Source organism: Marmota monax, unplaced genomic scaffold, assembly GCF_021218885.2.
Source record: "Marmota monax isolate L192 unplaced genomic scaffold, Marmota_monax_Labrador192_F-V1.1 WCK01_AAM20220418_F8-fsc00001, whole genome shotgun sequence".
NCBI classification, from domain to species: Eukaryota; Metazoa; Chordata; class Mammalia; order Rodentia; family Sciuridae; genus Marmota; species Marmota monax.
The window spans coordinates 40,583,702-40,602,129 of record NW_026693777.1 but is presented as its reverse complement, the minus strand read 5'-3'; the positions used below and the strand labels follow the sequence as shown (position 1 = coordinate 40,602,129).

General features: G+C 37.5%; 1 long non-coding RNA gene across 1 annotated transcript; it reads left to right on the top strand.

Moving 5' to 3' along the window:
• The first annotated feature begins 14,802 nt into the window (after nt 1-14,802).
• Nucleotides 14,803-18,205, top strand: LOC131424846 (uncharacterized). Its single transcript, XR_009228414.1, has 3 exons — nt 14,803-14,875; nt 17,275-17,374; nt 17,920-18,205. It is a non-coding gene; the product is annotated as an uncharacterized LOC131424846 (long non-coding RNA).
• Nucleotides 18,206-18,428: the final 223 nt, after the last annotated feature.

Here is an 18,428-nt window from a genome sequence, read left to right as displayed (position 1 = left end):
TAGATAAATGGGAACAAGCCTGGTATACTGTTGGTGTGAATATGTACACTCGGGCATGTGTGCACGCACACACACAGCGTCAACAGGTACAAGCTAGGTCATCAAGGAAGAGTCCGTGCTGGAATCAGGTGGGAGTTTTGAGACGTGGTAATCATCATTATTGACTTCAGGTAGAAGAAAGGACTTCAGTTAAGCCTTCAAGGATTGGGGGTGGTAAAATGGATATTGTCTTTAGCCAGAGGGGTCCATTCTACAATTAGCTGGACTCATAAAAGACAATTTTATCTTTTCCAGCACTTCTTTTGGCATGTTCCTCTTATGTAAGATGTTTTAAACTACCTGAATAAAATTCTCTCCTCAAAGAAATCATACTATTTCATCATGTCGGTTTTAATAAACAATTTCCTTTTCATTTACTGTGGTTACCTCAAGGTGCTGCTCTCATGATCGACAACTATTCTTGAAGTTAGTGTTTATATAATCTCTATATTTTATAATTTGACGATCTTTTTACAACAAGGAGTGGGGTTTTGAGGCAATATATATTTGGAACGGGGCATCACAGTATGAGTTACAGGAGTCATCCCCTTTCCCATTTTGCCTCCTGCAGTTTTTGACCACCCCCCCCCCAAAAAAAAAAGATTCAATCAAACAACCAACTAGATTTTTAAAATCTTTTTTTTTTTTTTGTAGGGAGGAGGGTATGGGGATTTAATCCAGGGGTACTTTATCACTAAGCCACATCCCTATTTTTTTTTTATTTAAAGATAAGGCCTCAGTAAGTAACTCAGGGCCTCCCTAAATTGCTGAGGTTGACCTTGAATTGGCAATCCTCCTGTGTCATCCTCCTGAGATGCTGGAATTACATGCATGCTCCACTATACCCAGCTAGATTTTTAAAATTTTACCCTCTCCCCGCACTCGAAACCCACAAAAAGTTAATCTTAGGCCAAAACTATGTAAGCATTCATTGTGGTTGAATGTATTTCTAGAGTCTCTTGTTCTAGGTCTATTTCAAGTGGGGGAAAACAAAAAGCAAAAACAATTAAAAAAAAAAAAAGACCAAAACACAAAGATCCCCATCTGTGGATGTGAAGTATACCTGCTGGGAATCGGAGATTCCTGCACTCAGCCTCTATCCTTGACTCAATGAGTTTCTAGGTACATTGTCAAACTTTTTTTCCTTAATCTGAAAAATGTGAAAAAAGAACTTGTAATACTGTTCTCTTCTGTCACGACTGAGGAATATCAGTGACTAAGACATGCTTCTCTAATGGTATTGTTAGGGAAGGAAAAATACAATAAAAACTGGTGGGAAGTCTCAATAGCTTTGCTAAGAGAGCTGGATTTGCATACATCCTGGAATTAGAATCCCTGGTGAAGCTTATTTCCATTCCTAAGTGCAAGAATCAAGTGGTCTCTGTTCTGTTTGTGTGCTTCCTTTTCATCTGCTATCTAGTTTGAAAATAAGCTCTTGGGGTCTCTGGTTACCTTTAGACTTTGATGAAAAGTTCAAAGCAGGCATTATAACCTGGGAGTAGGTAGAGAAACAGGTTGGGTGACCCAAACAGTCCCTGGTGATCCGCCCAACCAAGGCTGTTGATTCTCAAGGATGAGAAGTCATAGGCAGAATGACCAAGTAGCAAGTGGGGAGATGCACAATTAATGTATTCCTCAGTTCCTTATACGATTCCTGTGCTGGACTTAAAACTAACAACAGATGTTCCCCCAGGGAGCTTGCACATACTTGTTCATAGCATGTTTATTCATAATAACTCCAAATTGGAAACATCCCATTGGATAAACAACTGGGGAGGTACACTCATGCAACTGAATGCCACACCGGCAATAAAAATAAATGGACTACTTTCTTTAAACAAAGCAAATTGAAGATCTTTACAAATAGGACTTTTGTATTAGATTTCTATTGTTGTATAGCTGCTCAACCTAATTTGTCCCACCATCCCAGATGTGGAACATCTATAAAAACTTAAATATAGGGCTGGGCATATAGCTCAGCTGGTAGAGTTCGCATTCAGAAGGCCCTGGGTTCAATCCCCAGCACAAAAACAACAACAAGAACAAAAAAACCACCCTTAAATATACCAATATATTTAATATAATATCTCATATAATTATAACATAATGATTATAATAATATTTGTTAACATTAATAATTAATATATACAAGGTCTAGATTATGGTTCCCAACCCATTTTAATGTACTCATGTTAATTTCATTGACTTATTCCCAGAATTGAAAACTTGAGACTTAATGGATTAAAACAGCACCTATTTATTAACTCACAGTTCTGAAGGTCAAAAGCCCAAGCACAGCATGGCTGGGTTCTCTGCTTAGGGTCTTTTTTTTTTTTTTTTTTTTTTTTTTTAGAGAGAGAGAGAAAGAAAGAGAGAGTGAGAGAGAATTTTTAATATTTATTTTTTAGTTTTCAGCGGACACAACATCTTTGTTTGTATGTGGTGCTGAGGATCGAACCCGGGCCGCACTCATGCCAGGTGAGCGCGCTACCACTTGAGCCACATCCCCAGCCCCTCTGCTTAGGGTCTTAAAAGGTTGAAATCAAGGCGATGAGTTCCTTTCTGAGGGTCTTGCAGAACTGACTTCCAAGCTCATTCAGGTTGCAGGCTGAATTCAGTTCCTTGCTGCTTTAGGATGGGTCCCTGTTTACCTGCTGACTGTCAGCAGGGGGCTATTTTTAGCTTCTAAAGTCTGCCTACCTCCATTGCATGACCCCCTCTGTCCTCAAAGGCAAAATGGAAAATCTTGCATTGAATTCTCTCATGGTTCCAATCTCTTCATATATATATATCTATATATATATATATCACAATACCTTTATTTATTTATCTTTATTTGGTGCCGAGGATTGAACCCAAGGCCTCACCCTTGCTAGGGAAGTGCTCTACCACTCAGATGAACCCTTACTATATTATTATATAAATAATCAAGAAATGGTAATTGACTATTTCAAGCCCAACTTATTTGGGATTTTAGTTATAACTGTCAAATACTTCCTAGCAGCATCTAGATTTGTGTTTGATTGAATACTTGGGAAAAGATGTATGTACACCAGAGGGTGGAAATCTTGAGGACCATATTAGAATTCAGTCTACCACAATTCTGAACTTCACCCCTTTCTCAGCTTTGTTAAAGCATTGAACATATAAGAAAAACTACAGTACAGGAATAGACCTGACCCACTGAGTCCAGAACCCTCACTTTAGCCATAGAGCTGGCACATGGCAAATGGGAGGATATCATGGTCCATATGGCCTCATCTTTGGTGAAGGAAAAAAAAATTCTATAAGAAGTAAAAAACTAGAAAAAAAAGGAACCATAGTCCTTAAAAATGATGCAGATATTAATAAATGTTATCTAAGTGTCCATCAATGAGCATGTACTATGCTTGCAATTTGATGCAAAATGTTATTTTTTAAAGTGAAGTTAAAATTCTGTATCATGGTTTTTCATAGTTATCCTTCGTGGGTTGATCACTCTTGATTTTATCTAAGCAATTGACCTTAGCCTTCTTTCTTTTAATAAAGATGATTCAGAAAAATATGTTTATAATTTGAAAAATTACACGTGAAATATTTAATGCTGAATATTATTACTTAAGAAGGACAAATGTATTGGATTAATGATTACCTTTTCATTGAATTAAAAAATATCAATGAGAAAAATTGTACCTTTTTTTTTTTACTATGAATGTGTTAATAACTGGGCACTTTGGAGAAATGGAAGCACTAACTTTAATTTCTTTTTTTTTTTTATCTTTCAACCTTTATATGTAGAATACTTGAAACTTTCCAAATTCCTGTACATATACTATGTCATTGAACTCAACAATCCACTTTACCTTTGAGACTCAGGAGTGATGTTATCTGATCAAAGACCCAAAGTGAGATAGATATAAAAATGGGATAAGAACCAATTCCGGTGCTATGCCATGGTTGTTCCTCTCTAGTTATTCTGAGGACAGAGGAAAAAGAGCAAGAGTATATCTATCCTGCGTTGAAAAACTTAGGTCAAGGACTGCTCTTATTGTGGAAATTCAGCTGCATATTTGATAAATGAAAACCTTTACTTTTTTTTTCCTATTTAATAAGGTATTGTGGATCCCTTACCAAAAGAGTGCTAGAAAAGAGCTATTTAATTGTAGTGCTAAATGAATGTGTTTATTTTCAAACATACACATGTGAATACTGGCAGAAAATTTTTATCTTCAGAGGCATCTTATTGCTCCATTTTGGGTGCAGGGGTTAATATACGCTGCATTTTATCCCAATAATCCTTGGAAAACCAATCTTACCACATCTGCTTTGTCTATCTTGGCATTGGTGTCAAGATCCTTAAAATTGCAGGTCTTGATTTGGGACTGTGCCTGGTGGTGAAATCCTATACAGTTCTATTTCTTTTGTTTGCAATTTGTTTATGGTCTTTTCTAGGAGAGGTACTGAAGCAAAGGAGGGGAAGTTACATCAGATCCATGGTTTTCTTAATTAGATCATTATAGACTCTAAAATAAACTGCCTCTTATGAAATACAACTAAATATTGGAAGATACTAGGTAGTCTTTTTTCCCCAACTTCATGAAAAGAGAACTGAAATCTTTAGCAACCTTTATTGCCAGAGGGCACACATGGTGGAAATTAAGTTAAGCCATCCTTTAATTTATATAAATAATCAAGAAATGGCAATTGACTTTGTTCACAGACCAATTTAAGTCTATTAACATATGCAAACTTTGTGCAACAAAAGTCCATCTGCTTCCTGGACATACTGTCTGCATCTTTCTGATTTCAAACTCATGCAGGATTTGGCTGGGTTGTAGTCAAACATGATCAAAAGTAGATGGTCTGGAAGGCTAAGATGATGGAGCAGGTAATGAGGTTTTCCTGAAAATACCCCGTTCAACATGGTTAAGTTCAAGGAAGTGGAAATTACTTTAACTTGTAATAGCTCATTAAATTAATTCTCCAATTATAGAGGCCTCAGCAATGCAATTCTTAATTAAAGCTGGTGATTAATTCATGGCGCTGATCGGAGAATGGTGGCTTTTGTTTTGCTTTTGAATGAAGTTGCAGACATATGCAATAGTACTGTATTCGACCATCTGGGGAGGATTTCTGGGCAAAGTGGTCACTGTATTTGACAACAAATGAAATAACTTCTCATGTTAATACTCTGAAAAATCTCAAGGTAACTTTTCTTTTACAAGTCTGGAAGCAGAACACTGATAGAAAATCAAAAGCTATAATGCCTATATCCTGTGTAAAGAAATACTCCTGGGATAAGTCCTGCCTGAGCCTGACAACATACTTTTCAACTATCTAGTCTTTGAGATATAATTAAAGTTCATCTTCTAGATTAAGCTTTCTTCAGAAGACCACTTGGTCATTTGCTAATAAATATTCATATCATCATTATGATTATTTTTATTAGCTAATATGAATGGAGAGCTTACCTTCTAGGAACTCTTCTAATAATGTAATTTCATCTAAAATTGTCTCATACAATTGGTATGGGTTACCTCACAGAGTTGGGATTCTTCTTACTCCCCACTGGCCCTCAGAACGAATCTATGATGTAGACACTATTGCTGTCTTTTTCTTAAAGGTCAAACAATGGAGGCTCTGAAAGCTTGAGTACCTTGCCCAGGGACACACATTTTATAAAAGGAAGACACATGAATGCATTATTCTGTCATGTATAACTAATTAAAACAAACGAAAAAAAAATTTTTAAAAAAGGAAGACATGGGGCTGGGGTTGTAGCTCAGTGGTAGAGTGCTCGCCTAGCACGTGCGAGGCCCTGGGTTCGATCCTCAGCACCACATAAAAATAAATAAATAAAATAAAGGTATTGTGTCCAACTATAACTAAAAAATAAAATGTTTAAAAAAAGGAAGACATAGCTTGCACAGTGGTGTACACCTGTAATCCCAGCTGAGGTAGGAGGACCACAAGTTGAAGGTCAGCCTCAGCAGCTTAGTGAGAACTTTGTCTTAAAAAATAAAAAGGGCTACAAATGTAGATCAGTGGTAAATTGCTCCTGAATCCAATGCCCAGTACCAAAATTAACTTAAAACACTAAAAGAGAAAAACATAGAACTTACAACAAACTTTCTCTGGCTTTGAAGCTGTAGTGTATTATCTTTGTCTCTTTTCACATTATAGACTTTTTACATAAAATCTTTTATTAAGGATACACTTGTTTTTCAGTGATTACCTGTCAGTTTCTAGCAGAAAAAAAGATGACGTACCTGAATTGGGAATGATTCCAGGAGAGTTTATTAACAAAGAGGCTGTTTACAAAGCTGTATTTTGAGGTTGGCCAAAGCATGGGGAGCACAGGATGTTGTGCAGCAACCTGAGGCTAGGAGAGTGGATGAGGTGTTTCTGCACTGAGTACTGAACGGATGAGAGAAGAGAGCAGTTACTAGCTCAGGAAAAAGGAAAAGGAAAAAGGAAAAAGGAAAAGGAAAAAGGGGGGGACAGGGGGAAGGGTGGAAGTCATCTGCAAGTCATAGTGACCTTGGATGGAAATCCGTGTCCAGTCCAAGGCCAGTTCATGGGGAAGAAGCCAGGGAAATCCATGCCATATGTCACATTGCTCCCACCCCTCATTGCCTGTCAAGGCTATCATTGACCATACCCAAATGGAAGCCAGTAGAGGAGTCTTGATGATGTGGTCCTCCTAGGTCAGTACAGCAAGGCCCACTGCTAAACTGGGAAGTATAGGAGTATGAAGGATGTGGGAAGATTGCAAGGAGAATCTGAGGGGCAAATAGAAGTATCTAGCCAAAGACATAGATGGAAAATGTGCTGGTAATAATAACAGACCATTGGTTTCTCTGTAAATAAAGATGCAATTTTGAAATATAGTTTCTCTTAGGATGTGAGGAAAATGAACTTGGCTCCCTTGGACCTATTTATGGCCATTGTGTGGTATGGAGCAACTGTATCTGTTACTGCCAGTGAAAGTGCTGTGCCTCTAAAAGAGTCTCAGCAAGGATCAGAGAAGTGGGTCACCTCCCAGAGTTAGGGTTCCTCTCACTCCTCCGCAACTTCCTTGAGAGGTCACTAGGGAAACAATAAGTTACCTCAGCATTTCCAGGGAAAAGGCTTGTATCCACCCATTTAGAGAGTTATCTGGAGAGTTTGACTCCAAGGATTTCTTGGTATATTTCAAAATAAAACAAACACAAAAGTTTAAAGAAGAAAATTGGAGGCCAGGCATCTTGGTGATCAGCTATAATCCCAGTAACTCAGGAGGCTGAGGCAGGAGGATCACAAATTTGAGGCCAGACTCAGCAATTAGTGAAACTCTAAGCAGCTTAGTGAGATCCTGTGTCAAAAACAAAATTAAAAGGGCTAGAGATGTAGCTCAGTGGTAAAGTACCTTGGGTTTCAATCCCTCTGGGTTAAAATATATATATATTTCAATCTCTATATTTAAAAAAGAAAGAAAATGGAAGGAGGATGAATACTAAACTGAGAACGTCAAAGGTTTCTGGAGGGGTCCTGGATGGGAAGAAGGACTGCATAGTGTTGAAGGAGGGAGAATAAAGGGAAAAAAAGTAACAAAACTCATTTGTGTTCAGATGGATTATTGCTTTAGGTTAGATTTATTTTTTTTCCCCAGCACTGCAGATTGAAACGGGGTTTCTCACATGATAGGCAAGTGCTATCCTACTAATCTACATTTTCAGCCCTAACTTACATCTTGAATGTCCCTTAAATGTCTCTGTGTTAAAGCCTTAATTCTCAGGATGATTCTGTTGGCAGCAGGCGGAACCTTTAGGAGGTGGGAACTTGTGGTAGGTCCTTGAGTCATTGGGAGCATTCCCTTGAAGGAGATTGTGGGACCCTGGCTGCTCCTTCTTTCTCTTTTGCTTCCTGGCCATGAGGAGAGCATGTTGCTCCACCATGTATCCACTCCAGAGGCTTAAAGGCAAGGAATCTGCCCAATCATGGGCTGGAATGTTTAAAACTGTGAGCTAAAATAAGTATCTTATCTATATAAGTTAACCACCTCAGGCATTTGTTATAGCAGCAGAAAATTGACATAATTATCTATCCAGATTTTTATTTATTTTGAGAATATATATTGGCATGATAAATATTCATAATTTCACATATTTAAAATTTGTTTTATGCCATCAAATAGTCATAAACTTTTCTATAAACTTAAATCAATCACATTTTACTTTATTATAAGTGCACAGTATTCCAATTTGAATTGTTTCTTCCTGTTTCTCCCTCTTCTTTTGATAGGATGCATTACCCTTTTGTTAAGTTATACTATGAACAATTATTCAGTTACCATCCTCAGCATATTTGCTGTTGCAGAGAATATTTTATCCCATATTCACTTTCTCTCTTCCTAAAAGATAACTATTACTTCCTTTGTAGCTGTAGTCCACCTACCCACTCCCCTTTTTAAAAACTGTTTACTCTAGTAGATTCAAAAATATCTGATTCAGACATAAGAATAATAAGATTCAGATAGCAAGAATGACAGAATCTGCTTCCTTATCTGCTAATCCCTTTGGAAGAGGCTAGATATTGTGCCTGAGAATTACACCATAAAACAGAAAAGGAAGTTTTGTTGGGTATAATTAGCAGACTGTGAATGGAAACCTGGAGATAATACATTGTAGTGTCTCACCCTAATTATACATCAAGCCCAAGATACGGCTAGTACCTCAACTGGGAGTGTCAGATAGTGTGTTTTTGTTTTGTTTTGTTTTTAATGAATATCTCTGTTTTTCTTAGCATATTTTTCACTATAAGTATAAAATTGGTGATAACCAAGTTTTAGTTTCCTACTACAAATCTTCTGTTCTTGCAAATTCATTCCCTGTACCTTCTCCATTTTGTACTGTTTTTCTCACCCAGAATTCTCTCCCTTTCAAAGGCTTGCCAAATTCTGTGAAATTCAAGTTCTACTCTCTTGGTGAAACCTGCCCTCACATTCTAGGCCAAGGAGATGGTTCTCAAGTCTGAATGCCTGCAGTGGTTAGTTATATCCTTCCCTTTCCCTTAATTGTTGTATTTACCATATAATTGAAAGTTTATATTAATTTCTTCTAAAAAAATGTTATATGAATGTATTTTGTTTCTCAACATATATAAAACTTATATATGTTTATATATATTTTGTTTCTCAACATATATAAAACTTCCATTAGACCTAATATAGTATTTCTTATTATCTACAGGTATTTTCTCATGTTAAGAAGATATTGGTCCAATAAATTCAAATACCATGGTGGATAGAGGGACCTATAGTCAATAGGTGAATGGAACACATAAGTTATCTCTCTAAACTCTACTAAAATAACAGTAAAGAAAGGACAAAGTTATAAATTCATCCTGTAGAGAAAAAAGATGCAAAAGATAGATGCCATCAAAATTCTGAAGACAAAATGAGATGCCCCAAAATTAAATGTACGTGTAGAAAATGCTATACAAGGAAGTAAGTAGACTCTTGCTAATGAGCCTGAGGCACATTTGGGAACTAGAGGAAGTTACCCTGGAAGTGGGCATGAGTGGAGCTGAAAATCAGTTCTGGGAAAAAATCATTTGATCTCTAGATTCTTCCTCAGATCAGTTCAGCTGTGACTACTCCATCTCCCCAGAACCAAGGTTCAAATAAATCTACCTTATGGAGAAACTCATCAGCAAGTCTTTGAATTCCAAAATACAAGAAATATCTGAGGATGTGTGTGAAAAGCAATATTAAAATTTGGAGAATTAATGATAGTCTGTGTTCTGAGGAGTGTGAACTCCAGTTTTCTTCCCTTACATGGCACATAGAACCTTGCACCCAGACAACAAGTGGAGGGATTATTCTCTGGGAAATCTGACTGGTTTAGCAAAGAAGACCTATAGGAACTGGCATTTTATTACCCTATAAATATTCCTGGTCCTATAGTAAAAGCCACCAGTTATCAAACCCAAATTCTTTTGATCAGCTCTCTGGTGCCTTGTTGAAATATGAACAGTGAATAAAAGATCATGAGATGCTTCTAATGTCGAATAAGAGGCTAAATCTGTGGGGCTGGGGATATAGCTCAGTTGGCAGAGTGCTTGCCTTGCATACACAAGGCCTTGGGTTCAATTCCCAGCACCCCGCTAAATGGTAACTCCGACAAATATTAAAAAAATAAAAAATAAAAAGATAATGCAGCAAATAGAAAATTTCAGGAAAGAAATTTCTCAGAAAAATGAAAGGAAAAAGTTTTACCATGAAACATGCAAAGGAAAGGAAAATTGTTTGCAAATTAAAAATATAGGGGCTGGGGTTGTGGCTCAGGGCTAGAGCTCTTGCCTAGCATGCATGAGGCGGCACTGGGTTCGATATATATATAAAATCAGGAAAACATTCAAATAAGGATTAGAAGATAAAGTTGAAGAAAAAGAAGTGAGAAAAAAAATGGGAAGGCAAAGATAACATGATTAGAGGATCCGAGGATCCACCCAGAAGATCCATCCTCAACCAAAAAAAAAAAAAATTCATAAGGAGAGAATAGAGAAAATGAAGAGGAAAGGGGGATTATAAAAAGAAAAGTAATATAAGAAAACTTTCCAGAACTGAAAAAAATAGGTCTATGGGTTGAAAGTGTCTACCAAGTGCCCACAACTTTGACTGCAAAATGTTTAAAAAATGAATGCAAAAATAAATCCTGCACCATTGTTACATTTGTGAACCTGTCGGGGTTAAATAGAAAAATCTAGAATTTCCAGAGAGGGGGAGGAAAAATAGTCCCACAAAGAACTGGGAATTAGAATTATTCAAATCTCTCAATAACAACATTGGAAACTAGAAAAAAAAAAAGGAGCAATCCTTTCAAATTGCTGCACCATGTGCAAAAGTTATTTCCAGATTAGATTTCCTCATGAACTCAGAGGCACTCAATCACTGAGCCACATCCCCAGCTCTATTTTGTATTTTATTTAGAGACAGGGTCTCACTGAATTGTTTAGCACCTCACTTTTGCTGAGGCTGGTTTTAAACTCAAGATGCTCCTGTCTCAGCCTCCTGAGTTGCTGGGATTACAGACTTGCACCACGGCACCCGGCTGACAAAAATATGTTGACATGCATGTGACATCTACCTCCCAAGTCAACCTTTCTGAGCTATTTACTAGAAAACATGTTCCACCAAAATGTGGGAATAAAAATGAGAATAGGAAGATGGATTCAGAAAAAAATGGGAATCATCACAGAGGAAAATAGAGTAGTACTTCCAGCATGATGGCAATTGGAAGTCCCAGGATGGCAGTTGTACAGCAGGTGTAGGAGCAAATGGTCCAAGTTGGAGCAAGACAGGAGGAGGCTTTTCAAGGAGTTGGTCCAATATGGGGAGGGAGGAACTTATTTATGGACTATCTGATGTGTTTGATTAATTAAGAATTTTATAACTGTCACAGAGCCGATTATGGAATAGTGAAAGACACACAGAAAACCAAAATAGTAACCATTAGTAACTCTATAGAAACAAAAGTTTTGTAAGAAAGAAAATACAACTAAACTGTACTTACATGTCTTATCTGTGGATGATCTTTATATGATTATAATAATGTAAATACTGAAGGTTGATTTAATCAGAATCCTTATATTGAGAGAATGGGAAATATGTGTGCATACATACACACAGGTAGGGGTTTATGTAAGAGAGTTAAATTCTATCCTTTCCAATAGGATGATAATAGGTCAAATATGAAGGAGAAAAACAAACAAAAAATGATAAAAGAAAATTATCTAGAAATATGAAGCAAGGGTTGGGAATGTAGCTCAGTTGTAAAGTTCTTGCCTAGCATGCACGAGGTTGTGGGTTCAAACCCTGGTGCTGCCTAAATAAATAAATGGAAGAAGAAAATGAGCAACTAAAAATACGAAGTAAAAAGCAGAAGAAATACTTGGAATTGTAGAGAATAGCTCTCTGTGTTATTTTTTATTTAAAAATTTATGGTGTGATGTGACCTTTTATGTGATCTGACTCATATATATATATATATATATATATATATATATATATATATATATATATGTTTTTTTGGGGGAAAATAATTTAATTTTTTATTTTTGACCAGACTCTTGTAAAGAAACAATGAAGGGAATGGCAGTATGGGGCACATCCATAAGGAAGATGACAGTGGGAAGGAGGCTGAAGGAGGCTGGTGAATAGCTGAATGCCAAGAATAAATTCCCTCTCTTCCCAGTGTCTTTTAACAAATCCAAGCTCATAGGTGTGTGCCAGTTCATGGAAGATCAAGAAGTGTAGAAAGTGGTTCCCTGTGGACAGAGGTGTGTCTTTGATGGACACTGCTATATAGGGCAGTATGAATGGAAGGGGAGGTTCTTCCTGAAAGCCTTATCCATTTTGATATTCAGGCTTTGGCAATGGGTAGACTTGTGGTTACATGGCATCTCCAGGGAACATGATGTCAATACTGCATCCTGCTTTGAATTGTATTCCCTGTGATGGGTGTGTAGAAAATTCAAATGATTACAATAATAGTCTGTTGCAAACTACAGAGAAAAATCAGCCTCTTGCTCATTATTCCAGACCTGCTAAGTTCTCAAAAAGACCCCTGAACACAATTAGTAGCTCTGATAATTGTTCATTGTCTTGATATTACTTTATTGCCTTTCAAACTGTTGAGATTCTGCATTATCTGCTCAGGCTGTATGATTTCATCAGAGTGTCTCATGAGGGTTCCAATCCTGAGAAGGGTTGCAATATCAATGGCATGCCAATAGTAAAATCTTGTTTAGTCTTGCATTTTTTAGAACTGGAATTCTTCTCCTAGGTATTTCTGGGATATTAGCAATTAGTATATATATATATATATATGTGTGTGTGTATGTATTACATTTGTGTACACACACAAAGTGTATGTGTTAGAGAGAGATGAAAGAGAGAATGAGAAAGAGATTCAAACTGGCTATTATTTTTTGTTTAGTATGACACCAGTGACCTACCATCTGAATAATATAAGGTCCGTTAAGAAAAACCATACAGCCTATTGTATAAGGGTGTTTAGTATAGAATTCCTAACGAGGTATTGCAAGTTGGACAATTAGTCAGAGTCAGAGACTCTGATTCAAGTCTTTTAATTAAAATCAGAAAATGTGAAGCTGAATGTGGTGGCATATACCTGTAATTCTAGGTATTGGGGAGACTGTAAGTTCAAGGCCAGCCTCAGCAACTTAGTAAGACCCTGTCTCAAAATAAAATTAAAAAGATCTGGGCTCCATGGTCGAGTGCTTGCCTAGCATATGTGAGGTCCTGGGTTCAATCCTTAGTACTACAAAAATAAAAACAAATGAGTAAATAAAAATAAAAAGAGAAAGGTCTGAACATTTGGAGGAGTCTTTTATTTTGGGGGGAGGGCCTTAATTTTTTCTACTAAGGATGGAGTTGAAAATTATTTTAGCACTGTTTATGCCACATTGTAAAAGAGCAATAATAAATGTGAAAACACTTTGAGACCATGGGGGGAAATGAACAATTGAGTTGAGTGTGATATTATAATCTTGGGAACAAATTCCCAAATATTTCTAGACTTCTTTCTCTCCTTTTTTATTGAATATTTAATTCAACTCAGGAAAATAAGGGAACCATATATTTATTGCTCATTTACTCACGTAGTATATGTAAGGTATTTGTGCTCAATACATTATGTACATTAAAATTGAATACACACACACACACACACACACTCACAATCACAGTATTTTGTTGGGTGAGAGGCCACTTGTAAAGTAATATTTCTAACTGAAAAATCCCTAATTGATTCTTTTAAGTATCTTTAATAACAAAGTATAATATACGTAAGAAAAAAAGTATGGTTGGCACAGTGGATGTACCACTTTCCTGATTTATTATCAGCTTTTCAAAATAGGAACCCATTTTCCTTTTAAAGCGGAAATTTGTGCTAGAGAAGACAAGACATATCTTCTTTTATATCTGATTGATCCGGCCTGATTCAAAAGCCATACTGAAGCGGTTCTAATGGGAAAGGATGCGAAATGTAAGGTGTGGCTGATCTGCTGAGCATCTGCTTTTTGATAGTGCTGGTGGTGGTCAAAAGCTTATTGATTTCCATCAGAGGAAATGAGCCAGCAGGCCTCAAGATGCTCTCTTTCTATGCTTAATGCGCTTTCACTATCACTCTTGCATGAATCCCCAGAGCAGAGCTTAATAAGGCCTAGTACATTGTTTTGGGGGTTGTTATTTTGAATGCACATTGGAATTTAAGTGACACAAGAAGTGCCCAATTTAGCAGGAGTGTGGTTTGAATGCCCCGGAGGCTAATTTTGTTGTTGAATATCAGGTAAATTAAACTCACTTTTGATATTCTAATTCCTTTAGAGACTTCCATAATTGGCACCCAAATAGTTAGAAAGAGTGAAAGAAGCTGCCAATATACAAGCAATTTCCCCCTGAATCCTGATCTCCAGATTTCCAAAGAAGTAACTACAAAGCCAGACATGTAGATCTGCTTGATATTGCCCCTGAGTCAATATTCCTCCAAAGGCACCTTGCAAATTAGAGGGTCCTTTCCCCCACATAGTTATTATAAGAACAGACTTCTTACAGCCTCAAAAGAAGTAGAACAGTAGACACGAAGGGGGCCTTAAAGACTCTGGCATAATGTGAGATTACTTATTGCTGTTCTTGGTGTAGCCTGTGTCTCCTGAGCCCCCCGAGTCTACTGATTTCTCTACTGCACCAATCTTTTTAGTGTGTATGTATTTTTTCTCCCAGGAAAGGACACTAGAAGATATAAGTTTGCAAGTTAATGGAAACAAATATGGAGAGAAAAAATTCCCAAAGGTAAGCTAATGGTTTTTCTACTCATCAATTTGTTGAACTTCAGATTCTAAAATGTTTTTCAGTAAGAGGAATAACTACTCTTTTCCCAGCCCAAATGACTCTCTTTCTAGGAGATGTACCCCTGCTCTCAGGTAGTAGAGCCCCAGAAGCCATGCTGTACCATGAGACCTGTCCCTTCATACCTCCCTTGGTACACAGAGTGCTCAACCATGATGGGTCTCTCTGGTTCTTTCTCAAGAGTTTGCAATTGGGCTTCAGTCAGACCATGCTGACCAAAAGCCCAGTTGCAAGTTTATAGCTTATACATGGAGAAGCCAAGAAGGTGCTTCTGCTGAGAGGCAAGATAGAAGCACAGCTTCAGAGAAAGGCAGAAATGGAAACCATGGGGAGGAAAGGAGACAGAAAGAAAAAGGAAGGGAGGAAAGAGTGAGATAAAGCAAGGGAGGGGGAGAGAGAAAAGGAGAAGGGAGGGAAGGGGAGAGCGAGAGAGAGGAGAGAGAAACAGAGACAGAGAGAGATGTAGGGGGAGAGAATCAGTGATGTAGATTTTGAGAATCATCGTGTATCTGACTCTGTCCTTATGAGTCCTGTTTTCCCTAAATTTGGGATCCATGAGATAGACTTATAATAACCCTTCTTTATTTAAGATGGTTCAAGTGGACTTCTATTATTTATAATGAATAAGACTTGCTAAAACAAACAAACAAAACTTCTTTAAGGTGTGTGTTAAGTCCTTGTTGGGTGATTCAGTCACAGTTACCAGAATGTTAAGCCGGTTTCACTCTGAGGCTTTGGGCTTCTAATAAATGGCTGCAGCTTTTCTTGGTGAAAGGGCCTCAGATCCACCTTTTAGATCTTAGACTGGAATTTTAATGGCTGGAATCATTAGCGTTTAGCTTCTGTGGTGAATTTCATTTTTTAAAATGTGATTAGAGTTTTAGATCATCACCTTTTCACTCTAGGGAAGATTTTTAGGTAAGGATGAGTCTACACCATCCCTGTCCAATTGTTCTAAACCAAAACATTTGTCTGGAAACAATGTCTTTGTAGTTCACTTATAGGGGTGGCATTTGCTTTTGTAATAGCAATGTCATTTCCAGTTTTTGTGGTGATGAAGATATTTGGTGTCTGGATTAAGGGATGATGAGCAGATCTGTCTTGAGAGCAGAGATCATTTTTAGGGAGTTCCAGATGTGGGTTTTTCTGAAGCGTCCTAGAGAAGGAAGGTAAAGTGATGATTCAAAGTGAAGACAATGCACTTGTTATATCGTGAGCTCTGAAAAAAAATATTGGTGGGTGGATATTTCTTTGTTTTATGAGGCCGCTGTCATTACATTTTCCACATTAGTTTCCAAATTTTCCAACAGAAAAACAGAGCTGCCTATTGTAGGTCAGGTAAACCAGCTACCAATGTTCTGTCCGCAAGGGCAAAATGAAGGTTGTTAGTTCTTAGCATTCCAGACTTAAAATATCAGTCTGTGGAGAGAAGCTTATGGAAGCTAGCATTCCTCTGGGTTTTGAGAGTCAATACCATTAAGAACCAAGAGGTGATGGATTGCATAGTTTTCCTCTCTTGCCTTACTTTAAGCAAGACCAGTCTTATAAGTGGAATTTCAAGTGACCTACTGGGAAGGTTCTGTAAGATTATTAGCAAATCTTTAGCAAAGTTTCGAGCAAAAGGAGCAAACCTAATGTTAAGCAAGTTAATCATTTGAAGGTGTGATGTATTTGGGGGGACCCAGGAAGGATCCTTATCCCCAAATATCTTCCCTACAAACAATCTACATGTGATTCCATAATTAGAGATTCAATTTTGGCTTAAATAATTCTTTATTAACACATAGATAGCCTTAAGGGAATTAACTATGAAATTTATGTCAAGCCTATCAATTCAAAAGAAGTCACTTGAAGACTATGTATCAGAACTGGGGACTCTTTAAAATCACACAATCCTCCTGGGAAATCTGATATAGTCCGTAACTGTTCCCTTTTCCCCCTAGTATTCCCATGTGCCAGATATCTCAGGTAAGTTGGAGGATTTGGGATAATAATATTGAAAACTACTGATAGAGCCTTCAGGGTGACTTTCTGGAATTGCTTTCTTCAGTTACACCTGAATAAAGTTAAAATATTAAGGAACTGTTATGGCTTGGATATGAGGTATCCCCGCAAGCTCCTGTGTTAGTGCAGGTGGTGAAATGTTTAGATTATGAGAACTGAATTTAATTGGTGGATTAATCCATTCACTGGATTAATAATTTGAATGGACTAACTGGGTGGTAACTGTAGACAGGTGGGGTATGGCTGAAAGAAGTAGGTCACTAGGTGTGTTCCTCTGGGGTTTATATTTTATCCCTGGTCATTATATGTTCTCTTTCTGCTTCCCTCCTGCCTTGAAGTGAGCAGCTTTCCTCTGACATGCCCTTCTGCCATGATGTTCCACTATCACTTTAGGTCCAGCGCAATGGAGTTGCCATGATGGACTGAACCTCTGAAACTGTGAGCCCAAAACAAACTTTTCCTTCTCTAAGTTGTTCTTGTCGGGTATTTTAGTCACAATGACAAAAAGCTGGCTAGCACAGGGACTAAATGTTTGGATGGGAAGGGAGGAAGACGGTATAACTGTGATACTGGGAGGAGCATCCTGAAGAAGTAATTTTGAAGATGCTTCATGGTGGGCATGCATGGGTGGGGCTCCAATAGAATTAGTTTTGAGGACTCCAGGGTAAAGACATGGGTGTTCAGTTTCCACCATAACACCCAATCGTGGGAGGATGAGAGGGACTTAGAAAGTGGAAATTAGACAGATAGGTTTAAGGTGCTTCACAATTATGCCTGGAGCTCTTACTGCTTCTAACTGAATGGAAAGAATAGTCTAATAGAGTGCTGTCATAGATTTGTTCTGCTCTTGGATTTTATTTTCCTTCCTGGATACTAACAGGGCATGTTGATCTCTGTAGAAGAAGCAAGCTAGACCCCCATAGTCAAATGGTTTTGATATTTGTTAATTGAATTTAGTCATGTAAACCATATTGCATTTCTAGCATCTTCTTCACGAATCTGGATGCACACTGCTGATTCTGAGTGAGGGGAACCTTGGGCTTGTTAGAGCAGTGGCTTTGAGAAGCTCTTATAATACAGGACTCCAGGACTGGTCTTGGGAGACCGGCACCACCCCAGTGATGGACCTATCTTGAATGTATGCATTTTCTGGAGCAAGACTTCAAAAGAAGCCACAGGAAACAGCTTGGGAGAAAATCCACAAGGTCAAAGGACAAATGTTCAAGCAGTCACTTAATGGCTACTAAACTAATAAACACTTACAACCAATTCTCTCCAAGCGTTCCTAATTTTGGTTGATGATCAGAATCAACTGTGAAGTTTTAAAATATATGAAGGTATAAAAAGAAGAAATGATTTTTAAGCAAATGTTACAAAAGAAACACATAAAATTTCCTTTTCTCTCTCCCGCCCCCATAGATTTGGATTCATAGAGGTAACTATCAATAATCCCTTTAGAAATTTACTATTGATAAATGAACAGAGTAGATAT